The following is a 12593-nucleotide window of genomic DNA, read 5'->3' as shown; positions in this document are numbered from 1 at the left end:
GGGGGAAACCGGAGGAACCAGAAACAAATCCACGTGACCACGAGGCGAGAGACACTCACACTCCAAATATACTACCAGCAGCTCCACTGTCAACAACAACAACAACCGCAGTTCGCCACCATAGTGACGTCACCACGACGCTTGTGCCAGGCCATGTGCACCTTGAGGCCACGTGAAATGTCGAACGCCCGCTGGCAAGAGGTCACGGGGCAGACCCAGGTGCCACGGGTCGACTGACTGAGACGACTGGCTGATGCACCACCTGTGCCCCCTACTGTGCCAACTTGCTGTCCTAAACGGATGGCACCTCAGCCAGCCAATCACAGTGGGTGACTTCCTCCAATATTTGAGGCACCGCAGCCTCAGCAGGGTCATCCCCACTTTGTCCCACGTTTTCCTGGCTGAGGGATTTCCCCTTTCCCAGGACCTCAGGAATGCTCAGAAAATTTGCAAACCTGTTCCTGGGGGTCGGATATTGGATCACCGTTCTTTCCCCTAATGACAGTAATAGGTGTGGCGCTGCAGGTTACTTTTTTGATGGAGTTAAATAGAGATTTGTGATCGCGGGCCACTGAGGCAGACTCCATCTCCTCAGCAACCCGCGACCACCACCCATCCTTGCAGCGCCTCACGGCTCCCCGAACCTCCGAGCGAAGGCTGCGGTAAGCCTCCTCATTCTCCGACGTGGGACGCTGTAGCCGATGAGAGTGGGCCTGTCGATTTTTCTCAGCCAGCTTGAACACCTCTTGTCAGCCAGGGTCTCTGGGGAGGTCTGGACCGTGTACCCAAAGCAGCCATTGCAGCTACATGAGCTACAGTCCTAAACCTCGCCCATTTCCCCTCGACATCAAGAGGAGTGGGAAACGATGCCAATCCCAGCCGCAAGCGATGATGAAATTCTCGTTTGTAACTTTCATCAGCTAGCTGAGACCATGCCACTAAGGGTTTGAATGGGGTCCTGGGTGTGCACCCACCACCGGAGTGGAAGAATTGCAGGTGCATCTTACAGATGACAAGTCGATGGTCAGTGGGCAGATCAGCTCCACGGTCGGTCCTGGTGTCAAGGACATGGGCTCGCATTCGCTGTTCCGTCACTATGTAGTTCAGCAGATGTTCTTGCTTGGACCCGGCATGCATCCATGATGTGGTGTGGATGCGCCGATGCCGGAACAGTGTGTTGGTAATTACAAGCCCATGGGCTGCACAAAAATTTAGCAGCCTCCTGCCGTTGTTATTGAGCTGATCTGCCCGATGCCTTCCAATTACTCCAGACCAGGTGCCAGCATCATGACCAACTCGGGCATTGAAGTCACCCAACAAGATGACTATCCCGAGGGGCCACTTTAGCCAGCACCTGTGACAGGAGGTCATAGAAGGCATTTGACTCATTGGCCTTGCTTGCATCTCTCCACGGATGTTCGTCTTTGGTGGGGGTATAAGTTACCATGACCACCACTCCTCGCCTGTGGTTGATGGGAAGGCGAGCCCAAAGTAGCCTGGAGCTTACAGCTTCCCACACCTCATCACCACGCTCCCACAGCCCTTCATACTTTTATTCAGAAAAAGAGCCACACCCTGTTGTTTGGCAGTCTCCTGCCCCGTATAGAGGACTGTCCACCCCTCATGGTGGCAGGAGCCAGAGCCGGTCCACAGGACCTCCTTATTACCACAGAGATCCAGGCGGTACCGGTCCAGCTCTTGACATAGGAGTGGCAGCCTCTCCTCCGCAGTGAGCATTCGAACATTCCACGTGGCCACACGTAGTGTTTTTTTGTTGTTTTTGGAGGAGCCCCGAGGGGAAGGATTCAGTCTCCTGGCTCCGCCAAATGGGGTTTGGTCAGGAGACGTCATAGACGCCTGTCCCCCCGGGGCCTCCGGCACAAGCTTATTTATAAAATGTTGTGGTCGTGGTTTAGTGGTAATTAATTGGAGGTGGAGGGGTTACCAGCCCCTCACACCTGTCCAGAGCCCCCACTTAGCCACTGTGGTGGTTACAAACGCCATGAGGGGAAAGGCCAATCCGAATTGGCCCTCCCCCCCGGCACTGCACACGGCAGCGTTGCCCGTCCGGCACCACAAGGAGGTAGGGGGTTGTTTTGCCGGACACCACCACCATTACCACCACTACTACCACCAACACTACCACCACCATTACACCACCACTACTACCACCACCACTAGCACCACCACCTCTTCCACCACTTCCACCATTACCACCACTACTACCATACACTACCATCACTACCACCACCACCATTACCACCACTACTACCAGCAACACTACCACCACCATTACACCACCACTACTACCACCACCACTAGCACCATCACCACCACCACTTCTACCGCCACTTCCACCATTACCACCACCACCACCACTACTACCATACACTACCATCACTACCACCAATACCACCACCACCACTACTACCGTACACTACCATCACTACCATCACCACCACCATTACCAACATCACTACAATCACTGACCACCACCAATACCACCACCACTACCAGGACGTTTGCGTGCTGAATGCTGGAATCTGATCCCGCGTCTCCTCCCTCTCCTCCGGCCCTCCCCCCTCACCAGTGGCCTCCCAGACGGCCTCCCCCGGCCCGGGCCCCGGCCCCGGCCATGGCCACGGCCGCCCCCTCCGCGAGGGCTCGCTCCTCCTGGCCCATCCGGGTGCCCAAGCGCTCCGCGGACGACGCCGGAGGAGGAGGAGGAGCCGAGTCCCACGCAGAGCCCTCCAAGGTCGCTCGCCCGCTCCACGACGACGACGCTGGGGGGCCGGGGCCCGCGCCGGGGCCTCCCCGCCACGACCGTCATCTTCGTCGCCCCGTGACGTTCCGGGCTCTCGAGGGGGGGCGCCGCTGCCGGGAGACTCCGGCGGCGGCGGCGCCCCCCCAGGAGAGCTCCCGCGGCAGCGGCGGCGGCGCCCGGCCGACGCCGGGAATCGGCCCGAGGGTCGCCCCGAAGCGCGGAGACGGCGGCGGAGAGTCGGGGCCGGCGCTCGGTGCCGACGAGTCGGCGGGCAAGGAGGAGGCGGAGGAGGCGGAGAGACGCAGGGAGGCCGCGGTTGGACCGCGTGCGGCGTGGAAGAGACACTTCGACTTTTGGTGGCAGGGCGTGGGCAGGAGGGTGAGCAGCAGGATGGGCGGAGGAGGAGGAGGCGGAGCGAGAGGAGGAGGAGGGGAAGAGGAGGCCGAGGCGGTGATGAAGGCGGAGGAGGAAGAGGAGGAGGAGGAGGTTTTGGCCGGGCGGTCGCCGCTAAGCAAGCGGCGGGAGGTGGCGGCGGCGGCGGATTGCCCGGCGGGACCGAATCCCGATCCCTGCCCGGGCTCCTCTACCTGCCGCGCTCCTCCGCCTCCTCCGCCTCCTCCGTTGCCGCCGGCTCCTCTTCTGCCGCCGCCGCCGCCACCGGCGCCGGCGGTCGCGGGCAAGCGGCGCTCGGCCCCGCGTGGGGCGACGTTCCACTTCTCCTCGCTGATGCCGCGGCCGCTGGCTGAGCCGCCGCCGTCCACCGAGAGGCGCCGGGGTCGCGCCCTGGAGAAGCAGCGGCAGCGACGGAAACAAATTCAGCAACAATACCGGCAGCAGAGAGCGTCGTCGTCGTCATCCAGCTGTTGGTCGTTCTCGGACGCATCGTCGTTGTCGTCGTCTTCATCATCGTCGTCGTCATCGCCGGAGGAGGTGGTGGAGGGGGACGAGGCGAAGGAGCGGAGGGACGAGGAGGAGGAGGAGGGGGAGGTGGTGGAGGGTGACGAGGCGAAGGAGCGGAGGGACGAAGAGGAGGAGGAGGGGGAGGTGGTGGTGGAGGGTGACGAGGTGAAGAAGCGGACGGACGACGAGGAGGAGGAGGGGGAGGTGGTGGTGGAGGGTGACGAGGTGAAGGAGCGGAGGGACGACAAGGAGGAGGAGGTGGTGGAGTCTACAGGGGGCGTCCGCAGGCTGCTGCTGAAGTTTCGCGCCAGCCGCCTGCAGCCGAGCGTCGACAGAGCACGAGACGAGGAGGAGGCGGCGGACAACGAGGAGGAGGAGAACGAGGAGGAGGAGAGGAAGACGAGGAGGAGGAAGAAGAAGAGGAGGAGGAGGAGGGGACTACGGAGATCACGCAGTGCAGCCGATGATGGCGACTGCAAGTCGGGCGACGGGGTGGAGGAGGAGGAGAGGGTGGCGAGTCTCAAGAGGGTGGAGGAGTGCCGGATTCTCAAGCAGATAGACGACATCATGGCTGAGATACACCAGCTGGAGGGGAGATGCAGGGTGAGGAGGAGCAGATGAGGTGTAGGGTGGTGAGGAGGGACTGGGTGGTGAGGTGTAGGGTGGTGAGGAGGGGCTGGGTGGTGAGGTGTAGGGTGGTGAGGAGGAGCAGATGAGGTGTAGGGTGGTGAGGAGGGGCTGGGTGGTGAGGTGTAGGGTGGTGAGGTGGGGCTGGGTGGTGGGTCTTCCTCTGGATTTGGAAACTCGACAGATATAACATCGATTTGGATTGGATGATTTTTTTTCTTTCAGCCAGATTAAAATATGAGCGTGGGGAAGTCATCTACATCATTATACCTCCTTTGGCAGTACCAAAATATAATAATAGGGGTTTTTCCCCTTTTTTCTGGCAACAAAACTGAAACCTTTTTACAAGGATTCATATTACAGCATTAACCACAATACCTGCAGTCAAAATGCAAACAAAAAACACGCACTATGATAATATATATGTGGCATTGTCCTTGAAACCGCTTGTTCCACACCAAGGGACGGCTTTCTTGAGAGCCTCGACCCAATTGGTGCTCGACCAGAGGACGCCAAAAGGTTTCAGTTTTGTTGCCACAAAAAAAGGGGAAACCCCTATGATGTGGAAGTCATCGTTTCTGCCACTCAGTTGAGTACATCCAGCATCTTGTTTCTCCAAAAAACACGACTCTCAGTAAATGCTCTCGATGAATTTGACTTGCTTTTGTCTGAACACCCTGGCTGTGAAGTCGTATCGACGGCTGGGTGTCTGGCCGAATGAAAGTTATTATTATTTTTGTTTTATCTGAGGCCAAGTTGGATTACATGTAAAGGTAATAAATAAGTCGGGGACATCCATATGCTCGAACGTATGACATGGCACCTTGAGCATATTCGTGCATGCGTCTAGGGCTTCCTGTGAACGTAGCAGATGGCTGGATGCTACGGGGGGGGGGGGGGGGGGGGATGATGTAGCGCCATTGTTGGGCTGTATGCGTATTACCACGGGACCTGACCTGAAATAGCGGACATGCGTCAACAGGGGGTGGTGTACAGACCAGGTGTGACGAACAGGGCCCCCAGACCCCAGGGGGGGGGGGGGGGGGGGCTGGGGGATGTTCCAGGGCCCCCTAGAGAGTTCCAGAAGGCTTGGCCAGGAGCGGAGAGACCCTGGAACGGGGATAAAAGCCGGACCCCTGAACGGGTTTGGCGGTCCTCGTCCACCTGAAGCTCTGAAGAAGTCTCTGAGCGCTACCCTGAAGACCCTGAAGACCCTGAAGCGAAGAGCCCAGTGACCCTGGCTAGGGTCGGGTTCAGACATAACCAGTGTAGGGTTAGCGCTAGAACCAGAGTAAGGGCACCGTAGTGTGGAGGGACTGCCTTCTGAGGTTATCGGCTGTGAGGGGTCGTCACCCCTCTGTGCTGTGGTTCCCTTGTTGAATAAACGTGTTGCCTCCAGCGAACCGTCTCGCCTCGTCTTGGACCCACTGCACGTGTCACCTGTGGTAATGAAACCTCTTGTCGCGAAAAATTACCGGCGTGCGAAAGTGAAAGATGTTAACGAAGTAAAAATAAATGTTGATTTAAAGCTTTCGTGACTGCGAGGAATTCATGTTCTTGGTTCTTTCGGTAAAGTCACCACCACGTAGAAGGGAAACAATAAAATAATAAAAATATAAAACAATAAAATTATCATGACGTTTCAACTGCAACACGAGCAATCGTCGTCAGGTGTGAAATCCACAACAAGAAATTTAGAAAAAAGTGGTGGGTTTTTTTTAACGTTAGCACCACGGAGAGCGATTTGGTAGTTTGTTCAGAAGGACGAGTCCATCTATGTTCGGAATAGAGGAGGGGGGAGACCAAAATAATGTATGCTGTCTGAAAGCCACCGTAAGCGTGAACAATCAATTAAGACCCGAAATGGTTTATCAAATCTTTCCAATGATTGCTAAGCCAGAATCCATCTTCCCGGTTGAAATTGTCTCTGTGTTTGTATATGTGGATAGCCTCATGAACGAATCTCTCATGGTAGCCAGATGGCTTACAAAGAACCTCTGTCTTGGAAAAGTCAATGTCATGTGAGCCTACTGAATTATAACAGTGATCTGCCACGGCTGAGGTGTTGGTCCTACCGTGTTTCGGGTCTGCTTTGTGTTCACGAATGAGGTCCGAGACGTCGTTTGGTTTCTCCAATGTAACTACTACCACAGAGGCAACTTAGTTTATAGACACCAGGGTACTGTATGTCCGGAATCACATCTTTTACAGACGGAACCAGATCACGGATTTTATGTAATGTGTTGAATCGGACCTGGATCTTGTGTTTATTCAAGATTTTGGAGATCTTTTTTGTGATCCCCGCAATGTAGGGCAAAGTGATGGTTTTGAAAGGCTCCTCAAGAGGGTCCTTCTTCACGGTTGGAGTGATAGCTTTGCGGATTGTAGTCGGAGTAACCATTAGCCTTAAGAGCGTGGTGTACGTGCTTGAGTTCACTGGCTATGTGTTCCTGGTCGGATATGCATTGGGCTCTATGGTGCAGAGTCTTGATGAGGGAATTCTTCTGGGATGGATGGTGGTGGGAATCCGGTTTCAGGTAAGCATCCGTATGGGTAGCTTTCCCATAGACGGAGTGGCTCCTTGAACCATCAATTTTTTTAACCAATTCCACTTTACAGTAACATTGTAGACACGGCACAATATATATTTCTGAATCTTTATTTTTTCCAACATTTTAAAAAATATTCTCCCATAAGGCAAAATTCTGAAATATTGGATTTTTTACAAAACCTTGTGAATTCACCTTGTATCTGAACAAGTTCAATTTGTGAAAATATTTTTTTTCAAACGTATAAATAAAAAAGACATTGCTTACAAATCTCAGCTCTATGTTTTCAAGTAAATACATTTTGGGTAGTGAATAAATTATAGACTAAATAAGCTACACATGACGAATTGTAGGCAATTATAGTTATAATCAAAGACATTTTTAAACAATCACGTGGTCCCTATAGTCGCCGTTAGAGACAAAATCTGCTTGAAACGGTTCATCAACATATATGAATACATTGATTCGAATAAGCAGAGTTAATTTCCTATTTATGGCATGCCGGTTATGTGTCAACATCACCTTATAAAAGAATAACATTTAAAATACGCACAGACAAGTATTCATTCGTAATTATTGACAGGCATATGAACAAAATTGAATTACTGCAGTGAAATATACTGCATCAGGTTACATCGTATTAACAAGCTATTTTAAAAATATGCACCGCCTGCTTAACAGTGTATGTACAACGTACTATTGTAGTGTCATTCAAAACGAGTAGGCCGTTGCATGCTGGCGTCTGGGTCAAAATGTAGCAAATTATAAACATTACCTACAAATAATAGATCACGGAGTTTAGATCGCAACACAAGCAATCGTCATCAGGTGGGACAACCACAGCAGCAAGAAGACAAAACTGCTGAAGTAGGCGCCTACTTCAGCGTCTTCTTCTTGTTGTGGTTGTCCCACCTGATGATGATTGCTTGTGTTGTGATCTAAACGCCGTGATCTGATATGTTTCTACCCACGTGATGACTTTACCGAAATAACGAGTGTGGATTCCTGCAGTCACAAAAGCTTCGAATCAAGATTGCCTACAAACTACACAACTGAGATGACGCATCAATCATCGCCCCCTACTGACAGGCTCTTGTCCACATGCAGGCCGGTGCAGGGCCACCACCTTGTGCCACACAGGGGCAGCTGCTACTTGGGGATGCTCTTCGAGTGTTTCAGACGAGACACTAAACTCCGAGTTGCTGAGGCGGTTAAGCAAGTACCGTGTAAATGCAATTATTATAACATCGTGAATGCTTGGGAGCTTATTGGCTCTCGCACCTGGTGAGAGATTGACCCAACCCACAGGTCCACAAAAACTGGCTGCTCTTACTCTGCAGGTTGAACCTAGGAGCTGAGTGTTCAACTTCACATTCTTGTCATCAAAGGCCTGTGACAAAGGTGCATCTATTGTAGCGACATCGTCTCTGGCTTACACATCTACCGGGTCTCCACTTGACTTTGGATTGTCTCGGAGGAAGTCCACCCACACCTCCACTTGCACAAACTGCTGGGAGTTGCCTCGCTCTGCCTCACAGTCAGAATTCTCCTCCTGCTTCACGTTGCCTCCATCGATGTGAAGGTCCCATTTTGGAGTTGAATCTTCATCTTCACATTTTACCTTCACTTCTTCGCTCTTCACCATCACTTCTTCATATTTCACCTTCACTTCTTCACTCTTCACCATCACTTCTTCACATTTCACCTTCACTTCTTCGCTCTTCACCATCACTTCTTCACTCTTCACCATCACTTCTTCACATTTCACCATCACCTCTTCACATTTCACCTCGATACCTTTAAAAGTGTCCAAGCTGGGATTTTCTTCCGGTTCGTGTTTCATGAGGGATGGGCTCATTGCGGCACTTTGACTTTCACAAGCTGATTTCAGACTCTGACTCCGCTCCTTGTGGATCTTCTGATGCTTTTGTGTTCTCTGGTGTACTTGAAGATTTGATGACTGTGAAAATGCCTTCCCACACACACTGCACTTGAAGGGTTTCTCTCCCGTGTGTGTTCTCTGGTGTTTTTTAAGAGTAGATGAATCTGAAAATGTCTTCCCACACACACTGCACCTGAAGGGTTTCTCTCCCGTGTGTGTTCTCTGGTGTGTTTTAAGAGCAAATGACTGTACAAATGCCTTCCCACATACAGTGCACTTGAAGGGCTTCTCTCCCGTGTGTGTTCTCTGGTGTGTTTTAAGAGCAGATGAATCTGAAAATGTCTTCCCACACACACTGCACTTGAAGGGTTTCTCTCCCGTCTGTGTTCTCTGGTGTTTTTTAAGAGCAGATGACTGTGCAAATGCCTTCCCACACACAGTGCACTTGAAGGGTTTCTCTCCCGTGTGTGTTCTCTGGTGTGTTTTAAGAGCAGATGAATCTGAAAATGTCTTCCCACACACACTGCACTTGAAGGGTTTCTCTCCCGTGTGTGTTCTCTGGTGTGTTTTAAGAGCAGATGAATCTGAAAATGTCTTCCCACACACACTGCACTTGAAGGGTTTCTCTCCCGTGTGTGTTCTCTGGTGTCTTTGAAGATGAGATGAATCTGAAAATGCCTTTCCACACACACTGCACTTGAAGGGTTTCTCTCCCGTGTGTGTTCTCTGGTGTTTTTTAAGAGCAGATGAATCTGAAAATGTCTTCCCACACACACTGCACCTGAAGGGTTTCTCTCCCGTGTGTGTTCTCTGGTGTGTTTTAATAGTAGATGAATCTGAAAATGCCTTCCCACACACACTGCACTTGAAGGGTTTCTCTCCCGTGTGTGTTCTCTGGTGTGTTTTAAGAGCAAATGAATCTGAAAATGTCTTCCCACACACACTGCACTTGAAAGGTTTCTCTCCCGTGTGTGTTCTCTGGTGTGTTTTAAGAGCAGATGAATCTGAAAATGTCTTCCCACACACAATGCACATGAAGGGTTTCTCTCCCGTGTGTGTTCTCTGGTGAATTTTAAGAGCAGATGACTGTGAAAATGCCTTCCCACACACAGTGCACTTGAAGGGTTTCTCTCCCGTGTGTGTTCTCTGGTGGGTCTCAAGAACTGATGGCCATGCAAATGCTTTGTCACACACAGTGCACTTAAAGGGTTTCTCTCCTGTGTGAGTTCTCTGGTGCTGTGTCAAATTTCCAGTCCGATCCGTGCTGTATGCACGCCGGTCGCATTGTTGACTTGTCGTACCGAGCTGCTGTGCTGAGGGCCTTTGCTCCATCAGACCAGCGTCAGCTGCAGACAGAAAATAAGAATATCCACACCATCTACACGTCAGTATCGAGCCATGGAGGAATGAATATATACAGTCACACGTGACTTACACGTCTATATTCATTCATGTATTCATGACTAGCTGTACTACTCGGCTTCGCCCGGGAATTGGATCCACCACGTCCGGCCGCCTTTGTCTCCCCAGTGGCGATGTTTACATCGCAACAGTTACTCGTTTGAGGCTGAGTCGACCTAGGGGAGGCCCAGAAGCGGTTCAAATAATCGTCGCCGGTGGTGGCCGTGAGCGGGAATCGAACTCGGGTCGCCGGGTTCGTAGCGCGGCGTAGCGCTAACCGCTACACTACAATGCGTTACTCTTCCACACACACACAGACACACACAGATACACACACACAGACACACACACAGATACACACACAGACACACAGACACAAACACGCAGACACATACAGATACACAGACAGCGCTAACCACTACACTACAATGCGTGACGCTTCCACATGCGAGGGTCACGTGACAGATTTGACGTCACAGCTCACTAGCCGTGCAAAAAATCTATACATTATTGAACTCCCCCCCCCCCCAAAAAAAACCCACAAAAGTGTATTTGTATAATGTTTGTATGGTGTACAGTCTGGAAAGTACCCACATGGTAAATTTCCAGTTTGTTGCATGTCGGGAAGTACGCTAAACATTTTGAACAGACAACACACACAATCACAACTTTGACTTTTATATATATTTGGAGATGCAGTGAAAAACTTCCCCAAAATTCATCACGCGGTTTCAGTTTTTTTGATTTTCAGTTTGATTTATTTTGGTTATAGTCCCGTGAGCCATTCGGCTCTTGAATCGGGTGCAACCACAACAAGCAAAAATACAAAAACACGACCGAGAAAATCATCTTACAGTGACTATGTGTGACTGTGCAAACAGCACTGTCATGGCACGCAATGAGCGGGCAAATGTCATAAATATTCCTGTAAGCCCTCGCATCTTCAACATTAATGTTGCCATAGAAACGTTGTGGGGTGTTTTGCTTCATTGTAAAAAAGTATATATCTGTTATTTTAATTTTATTTTCTATCTACGTGACTTTACCGAAAGAACCAAGAATATTAATTCCTGCAGTCACCAAAGTTTTAAGTCAAAACATTCACACACGTTGACAAAGCCTCACCTTGTGTTGTTGTGGGCAGGTCGCTTCTGATAACAAGAGCGGTATAGCAGCTCAAGCGGGCTTGGCCTGGTGAAAACAAAAGAAAATAAAAACTGCGTGAATATTGACAATAAAACAAAGTTACAAAGTGGCGAGCCGGGTGAAGACAAATTAAACTTAAGCGAGATAATTAAAGTGAACGCAATCAGGCGAGGGCAGGAGGCAAGGCCCCGCGTGGCTAGGCCCTGCGTTGTAAAGTTCCAACCTGGACATCGATTTCCATGCTCGCTGCTACTCAACTGACATCCCTACGAGAGAGAGCGAGGCTCTACCTTGGTAAACAACCACCACCACTACCACCATGAGAATTTCTCACCTCGGATTTCAGTGCAAGCGCGGATCGGCAGCCTCCTGTTACCTCGCGACGTAACGCGTGTAAGCAGGTAACATGACGTCACTTCCGGGGTAAGAGACACGCGCCCCTCCCACAATGAGCTGCTCTGTAACTGAATAAATTATATTCTTAGTTTTTTTCGGTAAAGTCACGTTGAAGAGAAACAACAAAATAACAAAATATATATAAAACAATAAAAAATTCTCACGACGTTTCGACCATAACTCAAACGGTCGGTTTGCATAAACCGACACACCTGATGATGACCGTTTGAGTTATGGTCGAAACGTCGTGAGAATTTTTTATTGTTTTATATATATTTTGTTATTTTGTTGTTTCTCTTCAACGTGACTTTACCGAAAAAACTAAGAATATGAATTACTGCAGTCACGAAAGCTTTAAATCAAAATTGAATAAATTATGTTAATGATTCCGGGCCAAATGTGGACAGATGGGGCGTGGCTGCTGAACCCGTCGCAATAAACTCTCGACAGCTTCAACAGATACATTATGTTAATGAACCGCAAGTCACTGGGCGTAGCTTTGCCCAAATAAGGATTGCCACTGGATTGATATCGGCAGTGACCCAAGCGGAGGTGAAGTCATGCTCAAGAGCGCTGTGGACGGGGTTGGGGGAGTGTGAATACCTTGGTGACATCACGTCACTAGCGAGGTACACCTCTTGCTGGCACTTCATGCCGATGAGGTCATGCTGAGTGATGATGTCACAGAGCGGGGATGCAATTTAAGTTGATTTAGATTCATTTTCCATTGCCCCCTCCCTTGGGTGCGTGAACTCAGCAACAACAACGTAGACATCATTGTGTGTACAGTGTGTGTGTGTATGTACACACAGTGTGTGTGTGTAGTTGGGGGCAATGGCGGTGCATTGGCCAGTCATCTCAGTCAGTCGACCCTCATAGGCCAAATCGCTTCTGAAAAATAAGTTAATAGCAGCTCACTGGGCTTTGC

This window comes from Petromyzon marinus, unplaced genomic scaffold (genome assembly GCF_048934315.1).
Source record: "Petromyzon marinus isolate PM22_M1 ecotype Great Lakes invasive population unplaced genomic scaffold, UKy_Petmar_22M1.pri1.0 PM_G_Scaffold_142, whole genome shotgun sequence".
NCBI lineage: Eukaryota > Metazoa > Chordata > Hyperoartia > Petromyzontiformes > Petromyzontidae > Petromyzon > Petromyzon marinus.
Note: the sequence above shows the minus strand (reverse complement) of the source record.